Genomic DNA, 25,628 nt, shown 5'->3' on the forward strand with positions numbered 1-25,628 from the left:
GATTTTTTAAATAAAAATAATGATATTTCACAAAAAAAATCAATTTTTTTGGCATCTGCAAGCCCTTTTTACCATAAAAATGTCGTCAAAACCACAAAAATTGGCCTACGATCCTTATGGTCCTGAAAGGGTTAAACCCAGCCAGCAACGGAGAGAAGCAAGTGTACCTCCAACGATTATCAAATACACTTAAATATAAATAAAGAACTTGAAACCAACAGAGCACAAACTTGCTTCTCTCCGTTGCTGGCTGGGTTTAAGGAGATCTTATCATTGTTTTAGACCAATTTTTTGTGTTTGGACTTTCATCTTTATTGGTATACATTTTGTGGTTTTTGTTGGCCGTTCTTTTTTTGGCAACAAGACTGCATGTGGTTTTCTCTAACCACATTTAAGGCCACTGATAGCTGGCAGACGCATCCCATTTCTGAAAGAGAAATAAGCCACAGAAAGCCGAGCACTTTTCTTTGGCTTAAATAGAATATAGATTGGCAATGTACCTCTTATCATGCCTCAAGACTTAAAGTCACATTATTATGGAAGGAAATGGCTTGTCTACTTCACATAGTCACAGGAGATGCATGGCGTGATCATTAGCATTGCTTTGGACACCAGTTTTTGGCTTAATGCGCTCTTCAAAATCTTTTAGTTATACCTTCATTAAAATCAATCAATACACTGCGTTCCAATAACTAGAGTGCCCTCTAGTTTTTGCTGCCCCCGCCAGTCTGAAGAATCTGTCCCTCTCTACCTTCACTATACCCTTCATGATCTTATGAGTATTCACTATACCCCCCCCCCCCTGTGATCCGGCACACCCCCTGCCACGATCCGACTCCCCCGACACGATTTGGCACCCCCTTCGCCACGATCCGACCCCCCCCCCGACACAATTGGGCACCCCCCGACACGATCAGACATCCCCCTGACATAATTGGGCACCCCCCCACCGCTTCTTACCCTCATCTGGGCACATGCTCAGATGCTCAAGGCCCAGCAGACGAGTAGGCCAAGAATGTCCAGATGAGGGTAAGAAGCGGCGGGGGAGTGCCCAATTGTGTCGAGGGGGATGTCGGATCGTGTCGGGGGGGGTGCCCAATCGTGGCGGGGGGGGGGGGGTCAGATCGGATCGTGGCGGGGGGGGTGTGCCTGATCGCGGGGAGGGGGGCCTTTGAAGGGAGCAATGCCGGTTCTCGGGGGGGGGGAAAACGAGCATTTTGGATTACGAGCATGCTCCTGGAACGGATTATGCTCGTGTTCCAAGGTGTATATATATATTTATATATATATAAACATGAAAGCATTTCAGGGATAGTTTCACAAGAGGGAGGGGTAAGTGGGGGGGGGGGGGCGCGAATAAGCCTTGTAGAATTAAAACGGAAACAGTCCTGAAATGCTTGCAAGGTGACGGCACCCTCATTCAGCCAAACTTGATGAAACCTTGCGCCCTGCCAACGAGCCTTCTATTACACACGGTGAAGAGGGAGCTTCGGTTGCACTCAGTATTAGCATGCCGGGCATCACCTCTGCCTTCCTGCCTCGGAGAGCAGCGACTATTTATCATAAATCTTTAATGACATGCTCTGCCTCACGCAGGAATGCCTGCAGCACAAATGGCAAAGGCGAAGGAAAACACGGTTTTGATCCTCCTCCTCCTCCCCTTAAAGCAGAACCGTTGCGCAGAGACCATAAATCCAATTTTCAAGTCCGTTAAAATCTATAAAATCCCGCGGGCCCTATTTAAGATCGGCTGCAGCATTTGCTAATGGGAAAGGGCCAGCAAAAGCCTGGATTTTATGCATTTGGAAATGCAGCTAATGAAATTGAGTCTGAAGATTGGACAAAGGTCATCTGAAAACCAGAGTGACAACTGCATAACTTGATTTTAGGATAGGAACAGCCAGCTAATGGGTGGAAATGGAAAACAGTTAGAGGACTTTCATTTTGTTGCACCATTAAGGCACCCTGTTACCTATGAAGATCAATATAAAAGCCTCTGCCTGTAACATCTAATATAATAAAGCCCTAAGCGCGCATGCGCACTCCCACCTGCGTGCTCCCGTTTTCCGTATGCTGTAGGGACCCGCAGGTAGGAGTGCGCATGCGCGTGGCCCACGCTCGCGGCAGCAGAAAGAAGAGGCCGTACAGCGCCGCGTCTCCCGCAGCTTCGGAGTGTGAACTGGCCAGGGCGACGTCAGTGGGGGCCAGACCGGAGCTGGAAGGGAGAGGAGCTGCTCTCCTCCCCTCCCCCAATGGACTTTAATTCCTGGCTCCCAGGCTTCTTCTCCTGGTCCGGATGGGCCTGCGTAAAATAATCCAAAACCCCCAGAACTCGCTTCGGGTCCGGTAAGGGCTGCGGGTCCTGAAACCTTCCGATTCAAGAAGTACTCTACACACGCTGCTTCGGGGCCTTCTACTGCCCTGATTTGCTGGGCAGTAGAAGGCCCCGGAGCAGCAGTGTGTAGAATGCTGCAGACGCTGCTGGAATCGGAAGGTTTGTCGGGACCGTGGGAAGGGACTAAGGGAGCCGGCCAGACCGCGGGAAGGGAAAGGGGGGGTAGGGGAAATGCTTCTGCTGCACAGGGAAGTGGGGGGGAGGGAAATGGAAGGGGAGGGAATGCTGCTGTGGCTGCTGCACAGGGAAGTGGTGGGAGAGAAATGCTGCTGCATAGGAGGCAGGGAGAGAGACAGATAGATAGAAAGAAAATAAGAAAGACACAGGGGCAGGGAGAGACACAAAAAGACAGACAGACAAAGGGGGCCAGGGAGAGAGACAGACAGACAACGGGAGGGAGAGAGAGACAGAAATAAAGACACACAGACATATATTCTAGCAGCCGTTAATGTAATGGGCTAAAATACTAGTAGTCACACAATAGATAACTGCAGATAAACACCTGTATGGCCCAGTCTAGGGTTACCAGAAGTCCGGATTTCCCCAGACATCTCCTCCTTTTGAGGCCATGTCCAGGGGTCTGGATGGCTTTTCAAAACCCGGCACTTTGTCCAGGTTTTGAAAAGCATGGAACAAATCACTGTCGGGCAGGAGGGTGGGGGAAATAAAAAAAATCAGGTAATCCTAGTCCAGGCTGCCCAACAAGATAAACTCGCAGCATAAGGTACGATGTGATACTAAATAGGCATTCTTGATCTTGATTTCTCCTTGCCATTTTGGGCACACTCCTTCCCTTGTTTAAAAGCAGACTGAAACCCCACCTTTTTGACATAGCCTTCAATCCATAACCCTTGTCTGTTTAGATCAGGGATCTCAAAGTCCCTCCTTGAGGGCCGCAATCCAGTCGGGTTTTCAGGATTTCCCCAATGAATATGCATTGAAAGCAGTGCATGCACATAGATCTCAGGAAATCCTGAAAACCCGACTGGATTGCGGCCCTCAAGGAGGGACTTTGAGACCCCTGGTTTAGATTGTAAGCTCTTTTGAGCAGGGACTCCCCACTGCTCACCACCCTAGCCAACAGATTAACCATCCCTCCCAATGGAGGTGGGGGTGCAGGTGGGAGTGCGTGCGAGCGGTCCTTCGGGGTGGGGGTGCGAGCGGTCCTGCGGGGGGGTGAATCGGACGTCGGGGGGGGGGGGGAACTATGTAAAAAAAAAATTTGTACAACGCGCTCGCATGTATAACGCTCAGTTTGTAAAATCGTGTATAACGCGCGCGTTATATGCGTGAAAATACGGTAATTGTCTCTCTGGCACCAACATGCTTCAAATGATTGCTCTTTTTAATACACTGCTTTGAATAAACTTCTTTGCAAACAGTTCATGTTCAGTCTTGGGGCTGCCACAATTCTCACAAAATCACACTTCATGTATTGCAATAAAATGCTGGGGGGGGGGGAGGGGTTTGTACCAACTCCAAGAATTGCAGCATTTGATCAAAGTGATAAATAGAACTGGGACAGCTCTTCGGGGAGCACTTTACAAGCTTTTCATTTTTTTTTTTTTTTTTTTATTAGAAACAATAAACAAACTTTGCATTGCACCACTGGCATAAAACTTGCCACAGAGAATGGAAAGAAGTTAAATATTTGGATTTTAATCATAGCTACCAGCTCTGTGGGTGTAACGATATAAATCCTAACTTTACGGATTGAAAAGTACGTTCGTGTCAGAATAGGAACGTTAAGGTCCAAAATGGGCATCCATCTCACAGGTATTTTCGAACAGGAACTATGTCACGATTTCCTGCTTGAAAATAGGCAAGATGGACATCTACATACTAGAAACATCCAGCATGAACAGCCATTATTCACGGTTTTTAGCTTGCTGGCGCCTCCCCCCAAATTACATCAGCTTGCATAGAGAGAGAGCCGATTCCCAGCAATTTCTTCACCGTGTTTTGCCTCTCCTTCAGAAACAGGCCAGGTCTCCCACCATGTTATTCGCAGTTTCACTATATTCACGATAGTTTTTAATTAAAAAAAAAAAACAAAACCCAGCGAATAACATGAAAACGTTATTCACAGTTTTTCTGTATTTGCGGTTCTGTTAATCCCCTATCACAGCGACTGAGAAGTGTATACATCAGGGGTGCCCAACAGGTCGATCGTGATCGACCGGTAGCTCGCCAAGGCAAAGTGAGTCGATCATCCAGGACTCCCTTTGCCTTGGCGATCTATCGGACCGATCAATCTTCCTCTCCCCGACGTCAATTCTGCCGTCGGAGAGGAAGTTCGGGCCAGCCAATCGCTGCCTGGCTGGGCGGAACTTCCTCTCCGACGGCAGAATTGACGTCGGGGAGAGGAAGATTGATCGGCCCGAAGCAGAGAGAGCATGGGGCGGCGGCGGCTTTGGGGCCTGTTATCCGTTGGTGGCGTTTGGGTCCTGTTCCCCGATGGCAGCGGCAGTGGCAGTGGCTTGGGGAAGGGCAGGGAGAAAGAAAGAAAGGGGGCAGGCAGGGAGACAGAAGGAAAGAAAAGAAATAGGGAAAAAAGAAAGGGGGCATGAAGAGAGAAAGAAAGAAAGGGCAGGGAGAGAGGAAGAAAAAGTTGGGGGAGAGAATGAGGTTTGGAGGAGAGGAAGCATAAAGGCTGAAAGAAAGATTGGATGCACAATCAGAAGAAGAAAGTGCAACCAGAGACTCATGAAATCACCAGACAAGGTAGGAAAAATGATTTTATTTTAAATTTAGTGATCAAAATGTGTCTGAATTTATATCTGCTGTCTATATTTTACAATATGGTCCTCTTTTACTAAACCACATTAGTGGTTTTCAGCGCAGGGAGCCTATGAGCGTCCAGAGCAGCGCTGGGCATTCAGCGCAGCTCCCTGCGCTAAAAACTGCTATTGTGGTTTAGTAAAAAGGGAGGGGGGTGGGTTTTGTCTATTTTTGTATGGTTGTTACTGAGTGCATAGAGTCATCTGCTTTGACCTCTTTGAAAAAACCCCAGAATAGGAATGATAATTAACAATTCTATGCGTACAGTGTGCGTTGTGTTTTTTTAAAATTTTATTGTTGGTAGATCATTTTGATTTGGTCATTTTAAAAGTAGCTTGCGAGTCAAAAAAGTGTGGGCACCCCTGGTATACATCATACTTAGCCTAAAATCAAAATAAAATGCCAGCCTGATATTAATAGCAATACCAATCACTTTTCCGATACCAAGAATCGATCTCAAGCAACCTAATGCAACTCAGATTTTCACCGACAAACATCTCATACTGTGTATTTCATACAACTAAACAGATGTCTTTTCAACAGTTTCTTAAAGGCATCCAAATTTTTTTGATGTTTCATGTAAGGCGGGAGTCTATTCCACTCTTCTGGACCACAACACAAGAATGCCCCCATTCTCACCGCCTGCAGGCACAGCTCTTTTCTCGATGAAATCGCCAGGTCACGTTGCGTTGCTGAGCACAGCTTTCGCAACCCTATTGGTTTTAAAAGTATTTCCGTGAAACTTCGAGTGTCCCCCTAGTCTTTGTAATTTTTGACAGAGTAAAAAAAAACCAACCCAAAATACAATGATCCACTTGTACCCATTCTACTCCACTCAAGATTTTGTAGACTTCAATCATATCTCCCCTCAGCCGTCTCCCCTCAGCTTGAGAGAAGTGTTGGGTGAACTGCAAGGTTTGGGACCTGAAAGCTAATTGAGAGGGTTATAAGGCAGTGGTTCACCTAGTCAGTGTTTCTCAACTCAGTCCTGCCAGTCAGGTTTTTGGGATATCCAAAGCAACATCCTCTTCCTTCCTTGCCCTGCAACTACGATCAAACAACTCCAAACAATCCAAAATACAGCATTGAGACTCATCTACTCACTGAAAAAACATGACCACATCACTGAAGCCTTCATCAACTCACATTGGCTTCCAATCCAAGAAAGAATCCAATTCAAATTCTACTGCATATTATTTAAAACCCTACACGGAGACAGCCCATCATACTTGAACAATCGCCTCATCCAAGCACCCACTACAAGACACAGAAAAACGCACTCCCCATTCATACCCCCCCCAATCAAGGAAGTAAAAAGAACAAAACTACACGACGGCCTCCTAGCCACCCAAGCCGCAAGGCTGGACAACAAGATCTCCAACCTCTTGATGACCACCCCAGACTATAGGACGTTCAGAAAAGAAATAAAAACCACACTTTTCAAGAAATTCCTGAAGCAGCAATAACATCACGACCGTTTAATAACTCTAAAACTGACATTTGACCTACCCATTACTGCACTAATAATAACAAAAGAACTTCCACTATGACCACCTATTAACTCTTTTTACAAACCACCTCACCCTCAACAACCCGCTAAATGTTTATAAGATCTACAACTTACCTCTCTTGCTAATCATTGTAACTCTGTTTTTTTTAAATTAACCTTTTGTAATCCGCCTTGAACCGCAAGGTAATGGCGGAATAGAAATCCCTAATGTAATGTAATGTAAATATGAATGAAAGAAGTTTGCAGATAATGGAGGCAGTGTATGCAAATCAAGTTTATGCATATTCATTGTGGATATCCTGAACACCCGACCGGCAAGGGGGTACTCCAGGACCGAGATGAGAAACACCGACTTAGAACACCCACTATCTTTGCATCAGGACGGACGAGGCTTAGGCCTACCCTTGAAAGTCATCAAAATGAATGCTCAGAATATTCATCAGCAAAGCAGATTCCTCAGACCAGCTCTGAAAAAGCAGCATAAAGAAAGCTCTTTTGTGGGGTTGGGTTTTTTTTTAGTTTTAATTGCAACTGGAGACACCGCCCATAAGCTGCCCTACTTCCGAACTTCATCAGGGTTCAAAGCTGGAAGCGTGGCACTTTTGGGATTTCCCTAGGAAGCTGCTTTTCTTTGCCAGAAACAAGTCTCGCACATCTTTTTTTCCCCTCCTTTCTTCTGGAAATCTATCGTAGCCCGCCTTAACCCCACCCATGGAGCGCTGAAACGCGATGAGGGGAGTGCCCGATTCGGGTTACTTGTAGACTCGTCAATAAGTAAAAACAGGCTTATTTTTTACGAGCAAGCGTTGAAGTGCCCAACTGTGTGTGCTACAAAATTCCTTGCATGCAAAGTGAAAATGTGCTCTACGGTATCGTCTTTACATCAATTTTCAATAGCAACATCGATAGGCTGGTATCTTAATGCGTTCTGCTTCATTTTTTTCAATCAGGTTCCTTATATGCAACTTGATGTATTTTATCTGTTCTACGTAATACTTCTTTCTCTAAATTAGAAAAGAGGCACTCAACTTATTTAAATATTCGAGAAAGAGGCAATAACATATCGCTGGCTCCAGTATGTATGATCTATACACCAAATATGCTCATATCTCATTCACTCCAGTATTTTTAGAAACCATTCGATCCTCAGCAAGGCCACCTTCCCACTCATATATTCATAGTGGGCGGCTTTATACCTCAATTCGTCATTGGATCACTTATACTTTAATTCATTTATAAAAAATTTCCATTTTCATTTCTTATCTTGAATAATTTATAATTTTTAACCAAAAATAATTTACTTAGCTTTATTAAATTTAACTTCTGGTCTCAATTCGCAGAAAGAGGGAGATAACCGACATGTTTCACCCATGTGTTACCAGCGGTTTTCTCAAGGCTATCACTCCCTCATAACTGACACTCCATTCTGCAGACCAATGACGAATTGAAGTATAAAGCCGCCCACTATGAATATATATTGAGTGGGAAGGTGACCTTGCTGAGGATCGAATGGTTTCTAAAAATACTGGAGTGAACGAGGTATGAGCATATATGGTGTATAGATCAGTGTTTTTCAACCTTTTTACACCTATGGACCGGCAGAATTAAAAGAATTATTCCGTGGACCTGCATCGGTCCGTGTACCGGCGGTTGAAGAACACTGGGCTAAGTTGTGGGCCAGACCCCACCCATCTCTACCTAATCTCCAACCCAGACCCCGCCCCCATAATAGTACTAATTGCACCTTGCACATCCCGTGCCTCATCTGGAAGCCTTCCCTCTGACGTTGCAACATCAAGAGGGAAAAACTGCCCAAATGAACTATTGGTCTCTTTTACAAAGCCTTGCAGCAACAGCCCCGAAGCCCTTTAAATCTCTATGGGCCTGTAGGAACCATTGCCCTTGGCTTTGTGCACTGAATCAGTTAGGAAGAAGGAGCTGGCTCGAAGATAACCCCGCATCGATCGCACCGTGGACCGGCGGTTAAAGAACACTGTTTTGGGCCTGATGCACGTGCTGGACCTGTGGACCGGCAGGAAATTTCTGTGAACTGGCACTGGTCCATGGACCGGTGGTTGAAGAACACTGGTATAGATCATATATACTGGGGCCAGCGTTACTTCTTTCCCTGTCATGCCAGTATTTTCTGCATTATATTATATTTTCTACATTATATTATATCCAATACCATAAAAATACTGGGTATCACTCTAGATACACACCTAAACATGGCTGACCACACAAACTTACTGGTGAAAAAGTGTTTTTACACGCTGTGGAAGCTAAGGACCATTAAAAAATACTTTGACTCAACATCCTTCAGGTTGCTGATGCAATCGCCGATCCTATCCATCCTTGACTACTGCAACATCATCTACCTGGGTATCCCACAAAAAAAAAACAGTAAAAAAAAAATTGATTAGTACAAAACATCGCTGTTCGCTTAATCTTCGGACTGAGAAAAAAAAGACCGCATTAGCCCCTACTATAAAAAACTGCACCGGCTACCAATAGAAGCGCGAATACTATTCAAATTTGCATGTATCTGTTTCAAACAAGTCTGGTCATTAGCACCTTCCTATCTGCAAACACACTTCATTCTACACAATCCCACACGAGCGACCAGAAACCAAAATATCTTTGCATACCCAAAGATCTCAGGCTGCAGATACAAATCCTTCCTGGATAGAACCTTCATGTTCCAAGCGAATAGACAGCAAGTCTGGCTGAGAAACGGCATAAACGAACCCAAGCTCACTTACAATGCATTCCGAAAATCAGTTAAAACCGTCCTGTTCGACAAATTCACCGACTAAAACAGACCACCCTCTCTCTCTACGATATTCCCCTCTGTAAACGCTATTGCAATCTCTCAGGAAACTCCAATTTTCATGTATTCTTTACCCATGGACCTTAAATTAGTCGCGTGTGTGTGTGCGGAAGCTTCTCCTCCGACGCAACTTCTGGTTGCGTCAGAGAAGCTTCTGCCCACACACACGTGACTGCAGGCAGGCTTCACCAGCTTCAGTAAGTTTTTTTTTTTTTTACTAAAGTGCCACGAAGTTAAGGGGGAGGGAGGGAGATTCTCTGGCTGCTGAAGGGCGGTGAGGTGGCGAGAGAGAAGGGTGGATGCTGCGGGGATGGGGAGGTGTAGGGGACGGATCACCGGAGCCGTGATAGGGACAGATTTTTTCCCCCGTGTCATTCTCTAATTTATATCGGGATCTTTAGGGAACCCTGAAGACAGCATTGTCAAAACAATGACCGTGTTAGGTCCATAGCTCCCAACGTTTTGGGTCCTAGATATATATTACGCTGATTATTAAATTGTACTTTTAAATAAAGCCTGCATCTTGAACATCATCTCCACAGTTTTTTTTTGCATGCCCTCCCCATTAAACTCAGGCAAGAAATCCGTCTCCTGAAGTTTAAATCTGGCCTTAAAGCTTTCCTTTCCAAAGATGCATTCGTAACCTAAACAAAGTACTCGTCCTTCTGATCTGCTGGCGATACCCCTAGTACGGGAGCCGCCTGGGATATTCCTTTCCATTTCCCTATACCGGGAGCGTGGATTTATGCCACAAAGCTGACAAAGAGAATCAATGTATCTTGCGGCAAGTCTCACAATAACGCCGTCTTGGAATCCTATGCATACCTACAGTTCAACCATCTTTTTGAATGATTTTTTTTTTTTTTTAAGTTTCTTAGGGCTCCTTTTACGAAGCCCCGTTAGCGGTTTAACACGCGAAATAGCGCGTGCTAATTTGCCGGCCGCGCTAGCGGCTATCGCCTCCTCTTGAGCAGGTGGTAGTTTTGCGGCTAGAGCGGGAGTTAACGCGCGCTAAAAAAATGTACGTGCGATAAAGCCACTAAAGCGGCTTCGTAAAAAGGAGATCTTAGCATCGGTACATAATCATATAAACATTGCCGACACAATTTAAATAAATCCTACTGTGCCCTTGTGCCAGGGGTAGGGAACTCCGGTCCTCGTGAGCCGTATTCCAGTCGGGTTTTCAGGATTTCACCAATGAATATGCACGAGATCTTATTTGCATGCACTGCTTTCAATGCATATTCATTGGGGAAATCCTGAAAACCCGACTGGTATACGGCTCTCGAGGACCGGAGTTCCCTACCCCTGCCTTATGCTGTGTTTTCCAGTGTCCTAGTACAGTGATTCCCAACCCTGTCCTGGAGGAACACCAGGCCAATCGGGTTTTCAGGCTAGCCCTAATGAATATGCATGAGAGATATTTGCATATGATGGAAGTGATAGGCATGCAAATTTGCTTCATGCATATTCATTAGGGCTAGCCTGAAAACCCAATTGGCCTGGTGTTCCTCCAGGACAGGGTTGGGAACCACTGTTCTAGTAAAGCTTCATCAGCACTTAAATCAGGGGTGTCCAATGTCGGTCCTCGAGGGCCGCAATCCAGTCGGGTTTTCAGGATTTCCCCAATGAATATGCATGAGATCTATGTGCATGCACTGCTTTCAATGCATATTCATTGGGGAAATCCTGAAAACCTGACTGGATTGCGGCCCTCGAGGACCGACATTGGACATCCCTGACTTAAATGAAGTCATTTGTCATCCGAGAGTACCATGTGTTTCTTTCAACACAGATCACTTTATTAAGAACACTTGTTGCAAAATTTCTTAATCCAGGCCTCCAGAAAACAGTTGCACTCATTCACTCTTTCAGCACCTGCTGACAAAAAATCACCAGTGTTTTTATAACCGAGGTTTTCATGAAACAAATTCAGGTCAGTCTAAATTAGACATCCATCCTACAGCCTATGGGCTGGAAATCAGCCCACCAAGTGCTTTTAGCTGGCCCTCAGAAGCTCAGTGGGATACCTTGAAACCGTGGGACCAACCTGAACTTTTGCCATCGTGTGGCTCATGCTTGCAGATAACCGAGTCACACGGGGAAGCAGGAATCCCACCGAGTTCCTGTAGCTGGGTGAACGATGTGGTGGGATATTCTCAGAGTATGCAAGTGTACGATTCTCAAGAGAGCTTAAGTACACATGTGTGCATGTATTTTGGCTCTGTGAATGTTACAAACGTGAGATGTCAGAGCTTTTTCTATCAGGGGCCACAAGCCTGTTCTAAATGCTTCTTTCGGTGCTCTACATTTTAGCCTGAGAATACCTTACTCTCAAGCCACTACTTGTGCCTGGTCTGCAAAGAATTCCGATCTGTATGCTTCCAGTAATTACACTTCGCCCCTCCATATTCGCGAATTCCGTATCTACGGATTCGCTTATTCGCGGTTTTAGATCAAAAAAATACATTTTCATTTCTCAGGCTATTTTAAGCCCTGTAAGCCCCCCCCCCCCCTCCTTAAGCCTTACCTGGTGGTCTAGTGGGTTTTCGGGGCAGGAGCGATCTTCCCACGCTCCTGCCCCGTGCAGATCACTCACAGGAAATGGCTCGAGAGACTACGGGAGCTCAAGGCAGCCATTTCCTGTGAGCGATCTGCACGGGGCAGGAGCGTAGGAAGATCGCTTCTGCCCCGAAAACCCGCTAGCCCACCAGGAAAGGCTTAAGGGAGGGGGGGCTTTCAGGGTTTAAAATAGCCGGGGGAAGCGGGGGTTAGGGGCAGAACCGACCTGAAAATTATTCACGGTATTTTTAATATTCGCGGGCCGGTTCTGCCACGAACCCCCGCGAATATGGAGGGGGAAGTGTAACCCCTTGTACGCCCATGGACACACCAACAGCAACACTCCTCTACAACACACCTAGTACCATCAAACTCTACCATATCACCCAGAGCATTTTAGAAAACCCAAGTGCCTTTAGATGTACTGCAGGATCCTTAGAATACTTCTGTTCAGGGACTGTTTTTGTTGACTGCCTGCCCGCCCTACTTCCTCATGAATAATTCTCATTGTAATCAGATTCGATTTTGAAATGGTGTTATATTATTATTTCTTGTATGAATTTCAATCTCCCTGCAGGCACCTCTAGACTACACAATAGTGGGTTTGTCTGCACATGTGGATGACTGAGTGGTTGTAGAGGGTAATTATATGACAAATGTCTACTAAGGGTGTGCACTAGAAATTGTCTCTTTGATATGTTGTTTCCATGATTTCTTATTTAATTTGTTTTGGTGGAAAAATGTTTAGTTTTGGGTCGATATGTTGGGATTTTATTAACCACCTTAGGACCCCGTTTATGAAGCCGCATTAGGCTTTTTTTGTTGCCGGTCAGGGCGGTATTAGCTCCGACCCTCAAAGGAATTCTACGAGTGTCAGAGATAACACTACCACAGCTGGCAATAAAAAAAGCCCAACGCAGCTTTGAAAAAGGTGGGAAGGGGTTAATGAAGGGATTCACTTGAGGCAGTATATAGTAGGTATAATGGTGCAACCTCATCTGGAGTATTGCGTCCAATCCTGGTCTCCTTATCTCAAGAAAGATATGGTGGTGCTAGAAAAGGTTCAGAGAAGAGCGACCGAGATGGTAAAGGGGATGGAACTCCTCTCGTACGAGGAAAGACTAAAACGGTTAGGGCTCATGTAACACCACTCCTCAAAAAGGCTCATTGGCTTCCAGTCATATATAGAATTACTCATAAATTATGTACAATTATTTTTAAAACCTTATATAATAAGACCCCAGCTTTTTTATTTAGATTACTTATCCCTTATTCTGCAAAGAGAATCTTACGATCTAGCGAACAGAATCTTTTATCTATTCCCTCACTAAAAGTTATTAATATGAGGAGACAATTTATCTTCTCTTGTACAGCACCGCAGACTTGGAACGCCCTCCCTATGTTTTTACGGGAGGAGAAGGAGTTTGCGAAATTTAAAAATGAGTTAAAAACTTTTCTTTTTAAAGATGCATTCGCAAATTAATCTGTTATCTTATTGCTTTGGTTTATTTTATTCCCCTTATATGTCTTATTACCCTTTTGTATTTTCCCTTGATGTCTCTCCTTTTCTTTACGAATTGTATTTCAGCCCTCCTTACCTATTGTTTAGCAATGTTAATTTTTAGTATATTAATCTTATTTATTAATTTTATGGACTGTTTTGTTCCCTAACATATGTAAATTTTAAGTGTACACCGCTTAGAAATTTGGATTAAGCGGTTAATCAAGTCATCTAATAAACTTGAAACTTGAAACTCTTCAGCTTGGAAAAGAGACGGCTGAGGGGAGATAGGATTGAAGTCTACAAAATCCTGAGTGGAGTAGAACGGGTACAAGTGGATCGATTTTTCACTCCATGAAAAATTACAGAGACTGGGGGACATTCGATGAAGTTACAGGGAAATGCTTTTAAAACCAATAGGAGGAAATATTTTTCCACTCAGAGAATAGTTAAGCTCTGGAATGCATTGCCAGAGGTTATGGTAAGAATGATTAACTTAGCTAGTTTTAAGTAAGGTTTAGATAATTTTCTGGAGGAAAGGTCCTTAGTCTATTATTGAGAAAGACCTGGGGGAAGCCATTGCTTGCCCTGGATCGGTAGCATCGAATGTTGCTACTGTTTGGGTTTCCAGAATCTTTTGTTACTCTTTGAGATTCCAGAATCTTGTTATTCTTTAGGATTCTGAATGGAATGTTGCTACTCTTTGGGCTTTGGCCAGGTACTAGTGACCTGGATTGGCCACCGTGAGAACAGGCTACTTGACTTGATGGACCTTTGGTCTGACCCAGTATGGCTGTTCTTATGTGAGGACAATCTAGTAAGCCATTGTGACATCACTGATGAGGTTGGCTCTGAGGCACTGTGGACTGAGGCATTATGACATCACAATCTCAGCTCTGGACTGTTGCTCTCATTGGGGTTCCGGAATCTTGCTTTTCTTTGAGATGCTGGAATGTTGCTACTCTTTGGGTTTTGGCCAGGTACTAGTGACCTGGATTGGCCACCGTGAGAATGGGCTACTGGGCTTGACGGATCATTGGTCTGATCCAGTAAGGCTGTTCTTATAATATTATGTGCGCATGCATTTAATAAGAACATCAATCCTGAAAATAATCATTATTGCTCTAAAAAGTATTATGTATTATAAAATTGGAATGAAGAGTTCTAAACACATGAAAGTGAAATGTAAAATGGTTATAGTTATTTAAAAAAATTCAAACTAGGAAGCCATGAACAATTTAAATTGATTTCTCGATTGTATTTTGTGGCTCCAGAAAAATCATAATTTGATTTTTGTGATGCCTATTAATACAGTCTATTGGTGACATACCTTATCTATAATATTTGCACCATAATTATTGAATATGTCTGTATTTATTTTATTATGGTACTCCGATATAAAATTGTGTAGACTCCTATACTATGTAACTGAATTTTCAAATTGAAGAAATGAATGTATTTTATTGAGAAGACATAATTTAAAATATATATTATTGTAAAGTAGAGGCCATCGATAACGCAGGAACCCTAAAATTCTTGGTTGTTTGTCTTGTGATGGCACCCATAGAGATCTTGGGGAAGAGAGAGATGAGAGGGAGTAATGTTGGATGTGGTGGTGGTGGTGGAGAGGGAACAATGGGATGAATGGAAAAGGATGCAAGAGGGACCTCAAGGAGGTGGAGAAGGTGGGAAGAATACTAGGATCAGAGTTAAATACAAATTCAATTTAAGAACGGTTTAAAAAATGGAACCCATTCTTAACCTGGGCACTTCCTGTATACAGCACTGACCTCTACAAGTGAAGTACTATATTCTTGAGTAGCTACTACAGAGATCTACATAATTAAATACACAACTAGACAGGGGTCAACCATGGCCCATGGGTTGCATCTGGCTTGTGGAAGGGGTTTTCCCAGGCATGAAGTGGAAAAAAAAAAAAAGGTAATTTCCACTTGTCAGACATATGTCAGACAGAATGAATAACCTTCCTACTGCTTCATTAACTGGAGTTATGGTGGGATCCCTAAACTTCTTTCTTCCATCAAGGCAGGGCCATCAATGTGGCCCATGGACAAAGCTTGCTCACTTCTTTAGACAGAATAATTCCTTCTGAAAATCCAGATTTAACCATAGAATGAAGCTAAAATCCCGATGCCAGGATTAAGTTTAGCAACGTATCAAATTATGTCCATATTCACCTTTTTAGATCTTCATGGCCAAGAATATCTTCTGGAGATTCCAACAATTAAAGAAGTAAAAGAGGAAAGAATAACATAGTAACATAGTAGATGACGGCAGATAAAGACCCGAATGGTCCATCCAGTCTGTCCAACCTGATTCAATTTAAATTTTTTAATTTTTTCTTCTTAGCTATTTCTGGGCAAGAATCCAAAGCTTTACCCGGTACTGTGCTTGGGTTCCAACTGCCGAAATCTCTGTTAAGACTTACTCCAGCCCATCTACACCCTCCCAGCCATTGAAGCCTTCCCCAGCCCATCCTCCACCAAACGGCCATATAAAGACACAGACCGTGCAAGCCCATGAAGTTCTTTGTAATGGCCCATTTGGTGGAATAGCTTACCAAGGGAACTTCGTGCAGATATTTAAGAAGTGTTAAAAAAAAACCTTCCTCTTCATCTCCTGATTTAATAGCAGGATCAGAAAGTGATTGGACATTGGTTCAAGTTGTTAGGAGTTTTTCTTGGAGAAGGCCGGTTTTATCAAGTTTATTTAAAATGTCTTATACCGCCCAATCAAGCCTTCTAGGCGGTGTACAAAAACGCCAAAACCATGTGCCAAATAAAATACAAATTTAAACAGAAACAAACCAGGAGACAGGACAATTTTTAAAGACATTGACGAACGGGAACAAAAGGGAAGAAGGGTTAGAATTATAACTGATAGAAAGTGAGGGGGAACTGAAGGAAAACCTTTCTTGAATCCAAGTCGTTTTATGTTAGTCTTTTTTGATTTTATGGAGGTTTTAAAAAAATAAAATAAAATTTTTTTAAACCACTTACAGCAGTCTATTTATTTGTATCGTAAAGCAGGATATAAGAATTTTAATAAACATAAACATATGGGAGAAGGTTAAATTCTCAGTAGATAAACAGAGTGCTGCTACGGCTTGGAAAGGAAATTTCTATTAAAACATCACTTTGCAAAAGAACCTCAATTTAGAACACAATTGCACAAATCCTCTCTTGAGAGCGAGGGCAGAAAAACGTATCATTAGCTGCAACGATCATATCTGATGGATATGTGCCATAATGATCGAGATAAATAGCACGTAAATACCGAATGGGAATTAAACAGTGTTGTAAAACCCCTTTCAGAATGCTGTACGTAGTAGGCAGTAAATATATGGGGCCCAAAAAGCATCCTGGACGTCCTAATTCCAGAATGTCCAAGTGCCGATAATCAAAACCATCTTTCTGTACGTCTAGCGAGGTGTTCCAGCTTCTGTATGTTCAGAGTAGAGAATGACACGGAGGCTGTTGCCCACTGAAACGGTGGGGGGGGGTGCTCACTGCGAGCATAGGGACAAGGCCACTCACCGCCCCGTGGAGCAGTGAATGGCCTTATCCCCGCAGTTAAGGGAGAGAACGCGCGCGGTCACCGATCACGCGCGGCCCCCTCCATCCTAATCTATCTCCCTCCCTCTTACCTTTGCGGCGCGTCAGTAAAGGAAATTGCTCAAGCCGGCCTGCAGTCGCGCGTGTGTGGGCGGAAGCTTCTCTTCCGACACAATTTCCGGTCTCAAGGGCGGGTTAGCCATGGACGTCTTGCAGCGAAAATCAAACATTTTACAAGACATCCTGGACAGAACCTAATACGTTTGGAACTAGACCTGTTTCAGAAGGGTCCAAGCGCCAGAAAAGGTGTCCAAACTGACCAGTTGACCACTGCATGCATCAAGGTAAGACACCCACACTCCTCCAGTGCTCACCTCACACCCACAAAGATCAGAATATAAAACGTGCATACCTGTCTCCAGAACATCAGCACCTGGTATAGGAAAGCCTAGTAGAGCTGCACACGTGTCTTAAAAAGCCTGGGGGGTGGGCTAGTGAACCATAGAGAGGAGTAGCAGGCTCCATAAGCCACTCTAACCACTACATTCATGAGCCCACCAACCCCTCCACCCAAGAAAACCCTACTCTACTGCCATATAGGTGCCACCTGCAGCCATAAGGTCTATTGGGGTTGTAGACAGGCGGGGATTTTGGAGTGTTTTGGGGGGTTCAACATGTTCAAATGGTCTTGTTCTGTTCTTGGACAAAATTTTGGTTGAAAATGTAGTATAAAGAAAGTCGTCTGGGCATCCCAATGGCCTGGACATCCAAGATAAAGGATTTAAAAAAAATAATTTAAAAATTTTCTAGACGCATGGTGGTTTGCCTTTCAAAAAATAGGCATTTTCTTTACTGCTGACTATGGATGTCTAGCGCCGTACGTCCAAATCGGACTTAGATGTATGTTTTGAAAATGCCCCTCCATATAATAATCTAAGGACCAGATTCAATAACCTGCCCAATCGGGCCCGATCCGGGCAGGTCCGACAAATTCAGCATGATCTGCACATACGCTGGACCTCTGACCCGGCACTTTTCCCCCCCCCACCCCTTTTTTTTTTTTTTACAGCCTGTGGTTTTAACCCGCTTTAAAGCCTGCGGGGAAGGGTGGCAGAGTCGGGGCAGGCAGGCAGATCGGGGAAGCAGGAGATCGGGGCCGACAGGGCTGAGAGCAGGGCGGCAGAAGGCAGTCTGAAAAGACTTCAGCGACTGATCCTCAGCAGTCGCTTTTTGGGTTGATCGGCGAGCACCGTCGAATCGGCAAATTTGTTTCGTGAATCGCATCCCTGCCTACTTTGCACGCAGTTCCCCTCATTTGCATGCGCGGATCGGAATCGGATCACAAAACAGGTTAGTGAATACTGCAGGAGGGAAATCGGGTCGCAGAGGACTTGCAAACCAAATCGGTAAACGAACGGTATCCCTAGTGAATCTAACCCTAAGTTAGTCCCACCGATCTTGCAATTGCTAAACTCTTGTGTATTAACAACTTCTAATACACTGGCCAGAACCATGAGTAATGATTGCCAATTAGAGAAACATTTACTGTTATCGATTCCAGATGGAAGATAGGCTGGCTGACTGTACACATACACAAGTTCTTCTGTGGTATATCCTTTTGTGTGAAATTCATTTTAAAAGTAAATTTTCTTTAAAGCAAGCGCACAGTTCAAATGACAAGTCATCGACAGCCATTTCAGCTGCTTTTGGAACTCACAGATACTAGAGATATTTACCTCTGTCTCATTAGGTAAATAGTTCAAGTATTTCTCATTAAGATCGGACAGCCGCTCACTACAGAAGCCTGAGCAATGTACACAGCTGTGCAGGAGCAAAATCCAATTTCCTTGATCCAATTAGGGTGCTGGGTCTCCGGGGGGCTGCTTACCGATACTCTTTGTAGCTTGCATTTTTGGGATTCTCTGAGCATGCCTCCATAAACGTACTGCTGTCATGTCACTCGAGTGGCTTTTACCCAGGGGGGTAATTAATAAGAGGCGTTTTGTGTATGTCCGAGGCATGACAGTGGAAATCAGTTAGCAAAGCCACATTACCATGCACTAACTGATTAGCATAGGAGCCCTTACCACCTACAAAACAGGGGGCAGTAAGGGCTCGTGTGTTAATTTTTGGTAATGGCTATGTGCTAATGGCAACATTAGCATACGGACATTAATTTAGAAAAAAAAAATCGGCCATTTTCTGGCTGTGGTAAAAATGGCCTTAATGTACAGGAAAAACCCCACATTAGGGCGTGCTAAGGCTACTTTTTACAGCAGCTTAGTAAAATAATTCCTTATTATCAGTAGTGTAAGTAAGGGTGAGCGGAGCTCCTCCCCTGCCCCCCCCTAACCAAATGCCCCCTTCCCTGTTAAACTTCTCCGGCGTGAGCAGCATGCTGCTCACATCGGTGTTGGCTCGCCCTCTGATGTCACTTCCTAGGCGCGGGTCCCGGAAGCGACGTCAGAGAGAGCTCCAAAAAGCAACGGGGTAAAGCAAGGGGTGTACACGGCAAAGAGAGGAGCGGACAAGTGAGCGATTGGGGGCGGAGAGGAGGAGGGGTGCCCTTAGGAAGGCTGTGCCTAGGGCAGACAGCACCCTCCGCACCACGCCACGGCTTATTAATTTTTAAAATTTCTACTCTGCTTGGAACCTAAGCGGACTACGATAAAACAGACCCAAAAATTACATATCAGCTTAACAACAACAATTACAAGTCCCACAAACTCTTCCAACAGTCTTGTCTCCGTGTTCACACTTCCAAGATCACCTTAACTCAGTGGTCTCAAACTCGCGGCCTGCCAAGTACTATTATGAGGCCCTCGGTTTGTTACCATTGTTCTGGAACGTTGCCCACCTCACTGCCGTAACCTCACGCAAGTGCTTTCCCGCGTCTGTACGTGATTGTGAGGTGGAGTGGAGAGATTATCTCGGAGAGAGCGAGACCAGAAGGCTTTGAGCATGCGCAAATGCTCAAAGCCTAGTCCAGCCCGGCGCAGGAAGAAGGAGGATCTCTCCCGCACCGCCCAGCCCAGCCCAAACCAACGAGAGAGGATCTTTCGGGCACTGGCACTGGCACGTCCTGTGCATTGGTGCTGGTGCCGGTGCCCAATCGGGTAAGAGATGTTTTGCGGTGCTGGGGGGGATGTAGGATCGCGGGGGAGGAGGGGTGACACGAGCAGGGGGGAGGATGCCGGTTTGCAGGGGGATGCCGATCGGATTGAAAAAAAAAAGTTGTAAAATGCGCTCACACGTATAACGCGCACGGTTATGCACGGTTTGTAAAATCGTGTATAACGCGCGCGTTATATGCGTGAAAATACGGTAACTATTTTTTCTGCGGCCCTCCAAGGACCTACAAATCCAAAATGTGGCCCTGCAAAGGGGTTGAGACCTTTGCTTTAACTCTAATAGAATGCTTGCGCAAACAAATGAGAATTCAGATCGTTCCTAAAAGATTTCACATCTCAAATAGCCAGGAAGCAACTCCATAACTGTGGACCTCCAATCGATATTGCCGTCGCCTGCGTTCTCTTACAACGTGTTTCTCCAACAGACTCAAATCGACAGCTTCATCGCTGTGATCTCAACAAACGTGCTGGCAAGTCCTTCTTCAAAACTTGTGGCAAATACCAGGATGCCACCCCATAAATTACATGATGTACAATTGACCAGGTACTAGGGACCTGGATTGGCCACTGTGAGAACGGGCTACTGGGCTTGATGGGCCTTTGGTCTGACCCAGTATGGCATTTCTTATGTTCTTATGACAAAACTTTATACTGAATTTGAAAGTTAATTGGTAACCAGTGCAAATTGTTTTATCACTGGAGAAATATGTTCATACCGTGACACCCCACAACAACTTTCCATCCGAGGACTTCTGCTTCATGGCCCATCAAGTCTCTTCCTCCTGCTGCAGAACGGGACTTAGGGGTGATCGTCAGTGAGGACATGAAGGCTGCCAATCAAGTGGAGCAAGCTTCTTCCAAGGCAAGGCAAATCATAGGTTGCATACGCAGGGGTTTCGTCAGCCGTAAGCCTGAAGTCATTATGCCTTTGTATAGATCCATGGTGAGACCGCACCTGGAATACTGTGTGCAATTCTGGAGGCCGCATTACCGTAAGGATGTGCCGAGGCTGGAATCGGTCCAGAGAATGGCCACCTGGATGGTCTCGGGACTGAAGGATCTCCCGTACGAAGAACGGTTAGATAAATTACAGCTATATTCGCTCGAGGAGCGCAGAGAGAGGGGAGACATGATCGAGACGTTCAAGTATCTCACGGGACGCATCGAGGTAGAAGAAGATATCTTCTTTTTCAAGGGTCCCACGGCAACAAGAGGACACCCGTGGAAAATCAGAGGCGGGAAACTATGAGGCGACACCAGGAAATTATTTTTCACCGAAAGGGTGGTGGATCGCTGGAATGTTCTTCCACTTCAGGTGATTGAGGCCAGCAGCGTGCCTGATTTTAAGACCAAATGGGATCGACACGTGGGATCTATTTGCAAAGTAAAGGCAGGGGAGGGTCACTAGGGTGGGAAGACTGGATGGGCCGTGGCCCTTATCTGCCGTCAATTTCTATGTTTATGTTTCTATATTTGTAGAGTTCACTAAAGCCTAAAAGTACTCAGTGTCTTAGTATGGTACAATCTGCTGCTGGGGAAACCAAAATAGTTGGAATAGTTAGTTATTAGCTGTAATGCCTGGGTTTTGCATCAACTTTCTCAAGTTCACCTCTGACCCTGTCTGCTTCTATATTAGGCGTTACAATCCAGAAGGCTCAGAGGTCAACTGGGCGAGGAAAACCAAGAAACTCGATTAAACACTCAAGCGTCGCAACTAGTAATTATTCAAATGATTCAGTATCCCCGGCAATACACAACATAACAGCATGAGGGTATGAGAGAAAGAAGAAAAGGAATGAGTGCTTTCAAAACAGGAGAATCTATAGAGAAAGTAATAAATAGGTTTGAGAGAGACATTTCCAAAAAGGGTGCTAGGAGTCTTTCATACCAGTATTAAGGTTAGGAACAGGGTTTCAAAAGGTTGAAGCACTGTAAAGGATCCATCCTTCGGCAAGGGAAGAGATCCTTCTCTTCGACTGCCAATTCCAGACTCCGTCCTTTCTGCCTTGCTGTGCCGTATGCTTGGAACAAAACTGCCCGAATCCCTACGGTGGGCTCCGTCTCTGGCAGCGTTCAAGGCCCAGTTAAAAGCCCACCTCTTCGAGAGTGCTTTCACCTCTCACCTCCCCAGCCCTATACATCATGTCTGACCTTCCAAATTAGCTCCTCCGAGCAGGGGCCGTCTATAAATGTCAAAATGTACAGCACTGTGCATGCCTTTCAGTACTATATAAGTGATAAGTAGTAGTAGTACCGTATTTTCACTCATATACCGCGCACCCGTGTAAAACGCGCACACGGGTATAGCGCGCAGGAAACTGTAATTTATGTAGAGAAATTTTTATATACCGCGCACACCCGTATACCGCGCATGCCGCCCCGACTCTCCCGTCGCCGCCCGACTCTCCTCTCGCCCGCCCCGACTCTCCTCTCGCCCGCCCCAACTCTCCTGTCCCCCCTTGAAGTCCTGTCCCCACCCTGATGCCCCCCCGACGTCCGATTCACCCCCCCGCAGGACCGTTCGCACCCCCACAGCCTCCCCCCTCCCCCTCCCGCAAGGAGAAGCTGTCTACCTTGTTTCCTGATGCCAGTGAGCCCAGCTGCTTCCTCTGCCGGCGGTCCTGCCCCTTCTCTGAGCCCTGCGCTACGCTACATCCTCTTCCGGCGGTCCCGCCCTTTCTCTGACATCAGAGAAAGGGCGGGACCGCCGGAAGAGGAAGCAGCGCAGCGCAGGGCTCAGAGAAGGGGCAGGACCGCCGGCAGAGGAAGCAGCTGGGCTCACTGGCATCCGGAAACAAGGTAGACAGCTTCTCCATGCGGGAGGGGGAGGGGGGGAGGCTGTGGGGATGCGAGCGGTCCTGCGGGGGGGGGGGTGCGAACGGTCCTTCGGGGTGGGGGTGCAAGCGGTCCTTCCGGTTGATGAATCGGGCGTCGGGGGGGGGAACTATGTAAAAAAAAAAAAAAGTTGTAAAACGCGCTCACGCGTATAACGCGCATGGTTATGCACGGTTTGTAAAATCGTGTATAACGCGCATGTTATATGCGTGAAAATACGTTAGTAGAGAACAAGGGGTAGATAAGGGAAGCATCAACTGGTGACATCACAAACCGTGGGATCACCAGACAACCAACGTGCTACAGTTTTGCAGAAAATAATCACGTTTAATGCCAGCAGGGTGCTGGAGGGTCAGGAACTGTTCAGCAAGGCCACAGGAATCTTGCTAGGTGGATGTTTGGGCTACAGACTCAGGTTTTGGTAAGTGTTTAGATGTTTACAAAGCTTGGTAGTAAGACACGCGTCAGATAATGCTCTATATCAGTATCTCGCAAACTTTCCGGCCGGCGGCACACTAACTTCAGTGCCCCGGCCGGAAGACACCAGGAAGTGAGCGAACGTCAACGCGATGATGTCACGTTCAATGTTATTGCGTCGACGTCCGTGCATGTGCGGAGGCTCCTATGGCCACGGCGCGATCTGCATCGGTGGAGGAATCCGGAAGGTGCGGGTAGGAGGAGGAGAGATGCCAACCAGCAGGAGAGTCATCCACGCCAGCTGACTGCCTACAGGACATGCCTCTCGCCGCGAGAGGCTCATCCCATAGGCAGTCGGCCGGCGCAGACTCTCCTCGCCAGTGTGTCGCGGCACACCTGAAATCTCAGGAGGCACACAGTCTGCGATGCGCTGCTCTATATGGAAACTGGTGTGCTCCTCTACCCTGGGTAGCACCACGCCAATGAGAAGATCAAGAAAGCAGATGCGATATCGTATGATCATGCAGGAGGAAAATATCCTTAGCAATGAAAAGGAATAAACTAGGCAGATTGGAAGGGTTCATAGACAATGGCGTGAAAGACAAAAGTGCGTGTCGACAATTGAGCGCAGTGCGCCGCCGCGCCGCTGTAAATTACAGTTTTTAGGGGCTCCGGGGGGTTTTGTTGGGGAATCATTATGTACATCGCTTTGAATTTAGATAAAGCGATTAATCAAATCTGTATTAAACTTGAAACTTGAACCCCCCCCAGTTTACTTAATAGACATCGCGCCGGCGTTATGGGGGGTTTGGGGGGTTGTAACCCTCCACATTTTACTGTAAACTGAACTTTTTCCCTAAAAACAGGGAAAAAGTGAAGTTTTCATTAAAATGTGGGGGGTTACAACCCCCCACACCCCCCACAACGCCCCCACAACACGGCGCAATGTCTATTAAGTAAAGTGGGGGGGTTCCCCCCTCACGCCCCCCCGTCGAAGCACTAAAAACAGTAATTTAGAGCGGCGCGCACTGCACTCAATTGTCTGGGCGCGCCTTTGTCCCGGCGCGCTTTTGACCCGAGTGGAAGGGCCAATTGTTTGTTGGTTTGTTTGTTATTTTTTAATTTGAGTATTACAGGTTTTAGATCAGCAGGACCCCAAAAGAAAAGCCGAACGAAGTTTGCAGGAAAGCTTTTTTTTTTTTTTTTTTTGAGACTGCAATAAATTGGACATTTACAGTATGCATTGAATCTCCAGTCATTTCCAGAGAAAGATCATCACCCTTCGTTCCCAAATCATCTAACAATAAAGCCTCATCATTTTTAGCTCACAACACAATCACATTCTGTCTAAATGACTATTTCATTGTGTGATCTGAGCCCTAAATAAAGGGGATTTTAGATTACTCAGATTCTGGGAAATGGGGGGGGGGGAGAGATTGTGTTTTTTTTCCTTTTCTACCGACCTTCATCTCCCTGTGCAACTCAAAAAGACAAAATTGAATAGTTCCGATCTATCTAAATCCTGGAAGCAAAGCAAAAAATAAAATAAAAAGCAAAAAATTTTCTGCCTCGACCTGAACAATCATGACCACCAGAGAAGACATTTCCAGTACCGACATCTTCAGAGCTCAGGTGAAAAGGGGTTTTGTTTCATTACTGTTAAGCGTGGGTTATTATTACCGACTGCAATTAATATTAAACAATACTCTGAAAGTTAATCCCTCACAGAAAATGCTTCATACGGAAGCTTCTTACACTGGAATCATTAGCAAATGTATGCTAATGAATGCACGACTGAATATTTTACTGCTGCAAAGCCACTTGGCTGCTTATTGGAAGGCAAAATATCAAATGTAACTAAACCTCATGTCCATTTCCAATTAAATGCGTTTTTTAAACCCAAGCTCACTAGAGGAGAAGTGCTTAAGCCATTATTAACAAGGCAAACTGGGGAAAGTCGCTGCTTTTCTTTGGACATAGGCAGCATGGCATCTATCTACATTTAAGTGGGAAAACAGAAAAAAGACGACCCAATTTTCCACAGGAAAAGGAGCAATCCAAGCACAAAAGCAGTTTAACCGTGTATATCGC

At 45.4% G+C, this 25,628-nt stretch overlaps 1 protein-coding gene across 2 annotated transcripts in view; it reads right to left on the reverse strand.

The window, feature by feature from the left end:
- The window catches only part of RASGEF1C (RasGEF domain family member 1C), a 67,313-nt gene extending 58,261 nt beyond the window's left edge, over nucleotides 1–9,052 (reverse strand). For both annotated transcript variants that reach the window (XM_033927595.1, XM_033927593.1), the window contains exon 1: nucleotides 8,937–9,052. The gene's annotated coding sequence lies outside the window, so the exon portion shown is untranslated. The remainder of the gene's footprint in view (nucleotides 1–8,936) is intronic.
- Nucleotides 9,053–25,628: the final 16,576 nt, after the last annotated feature.

Source organism: Geotrypetes seraphini, chromosome 18 (genome assembly GCF_902459505.1).
Source record: "Geotrypetes seraphini chromosome 18, aGeoSer1.1, whole genome shotgun sequence".
Classification (NCBI taxonomy): domain Eukaryota; kingdom Metazoa; phylum Chordata; class Amphibia; order Gymnophiona; family Dermophiidae; genus Geotrypetes; species Geotrypetes seraphini.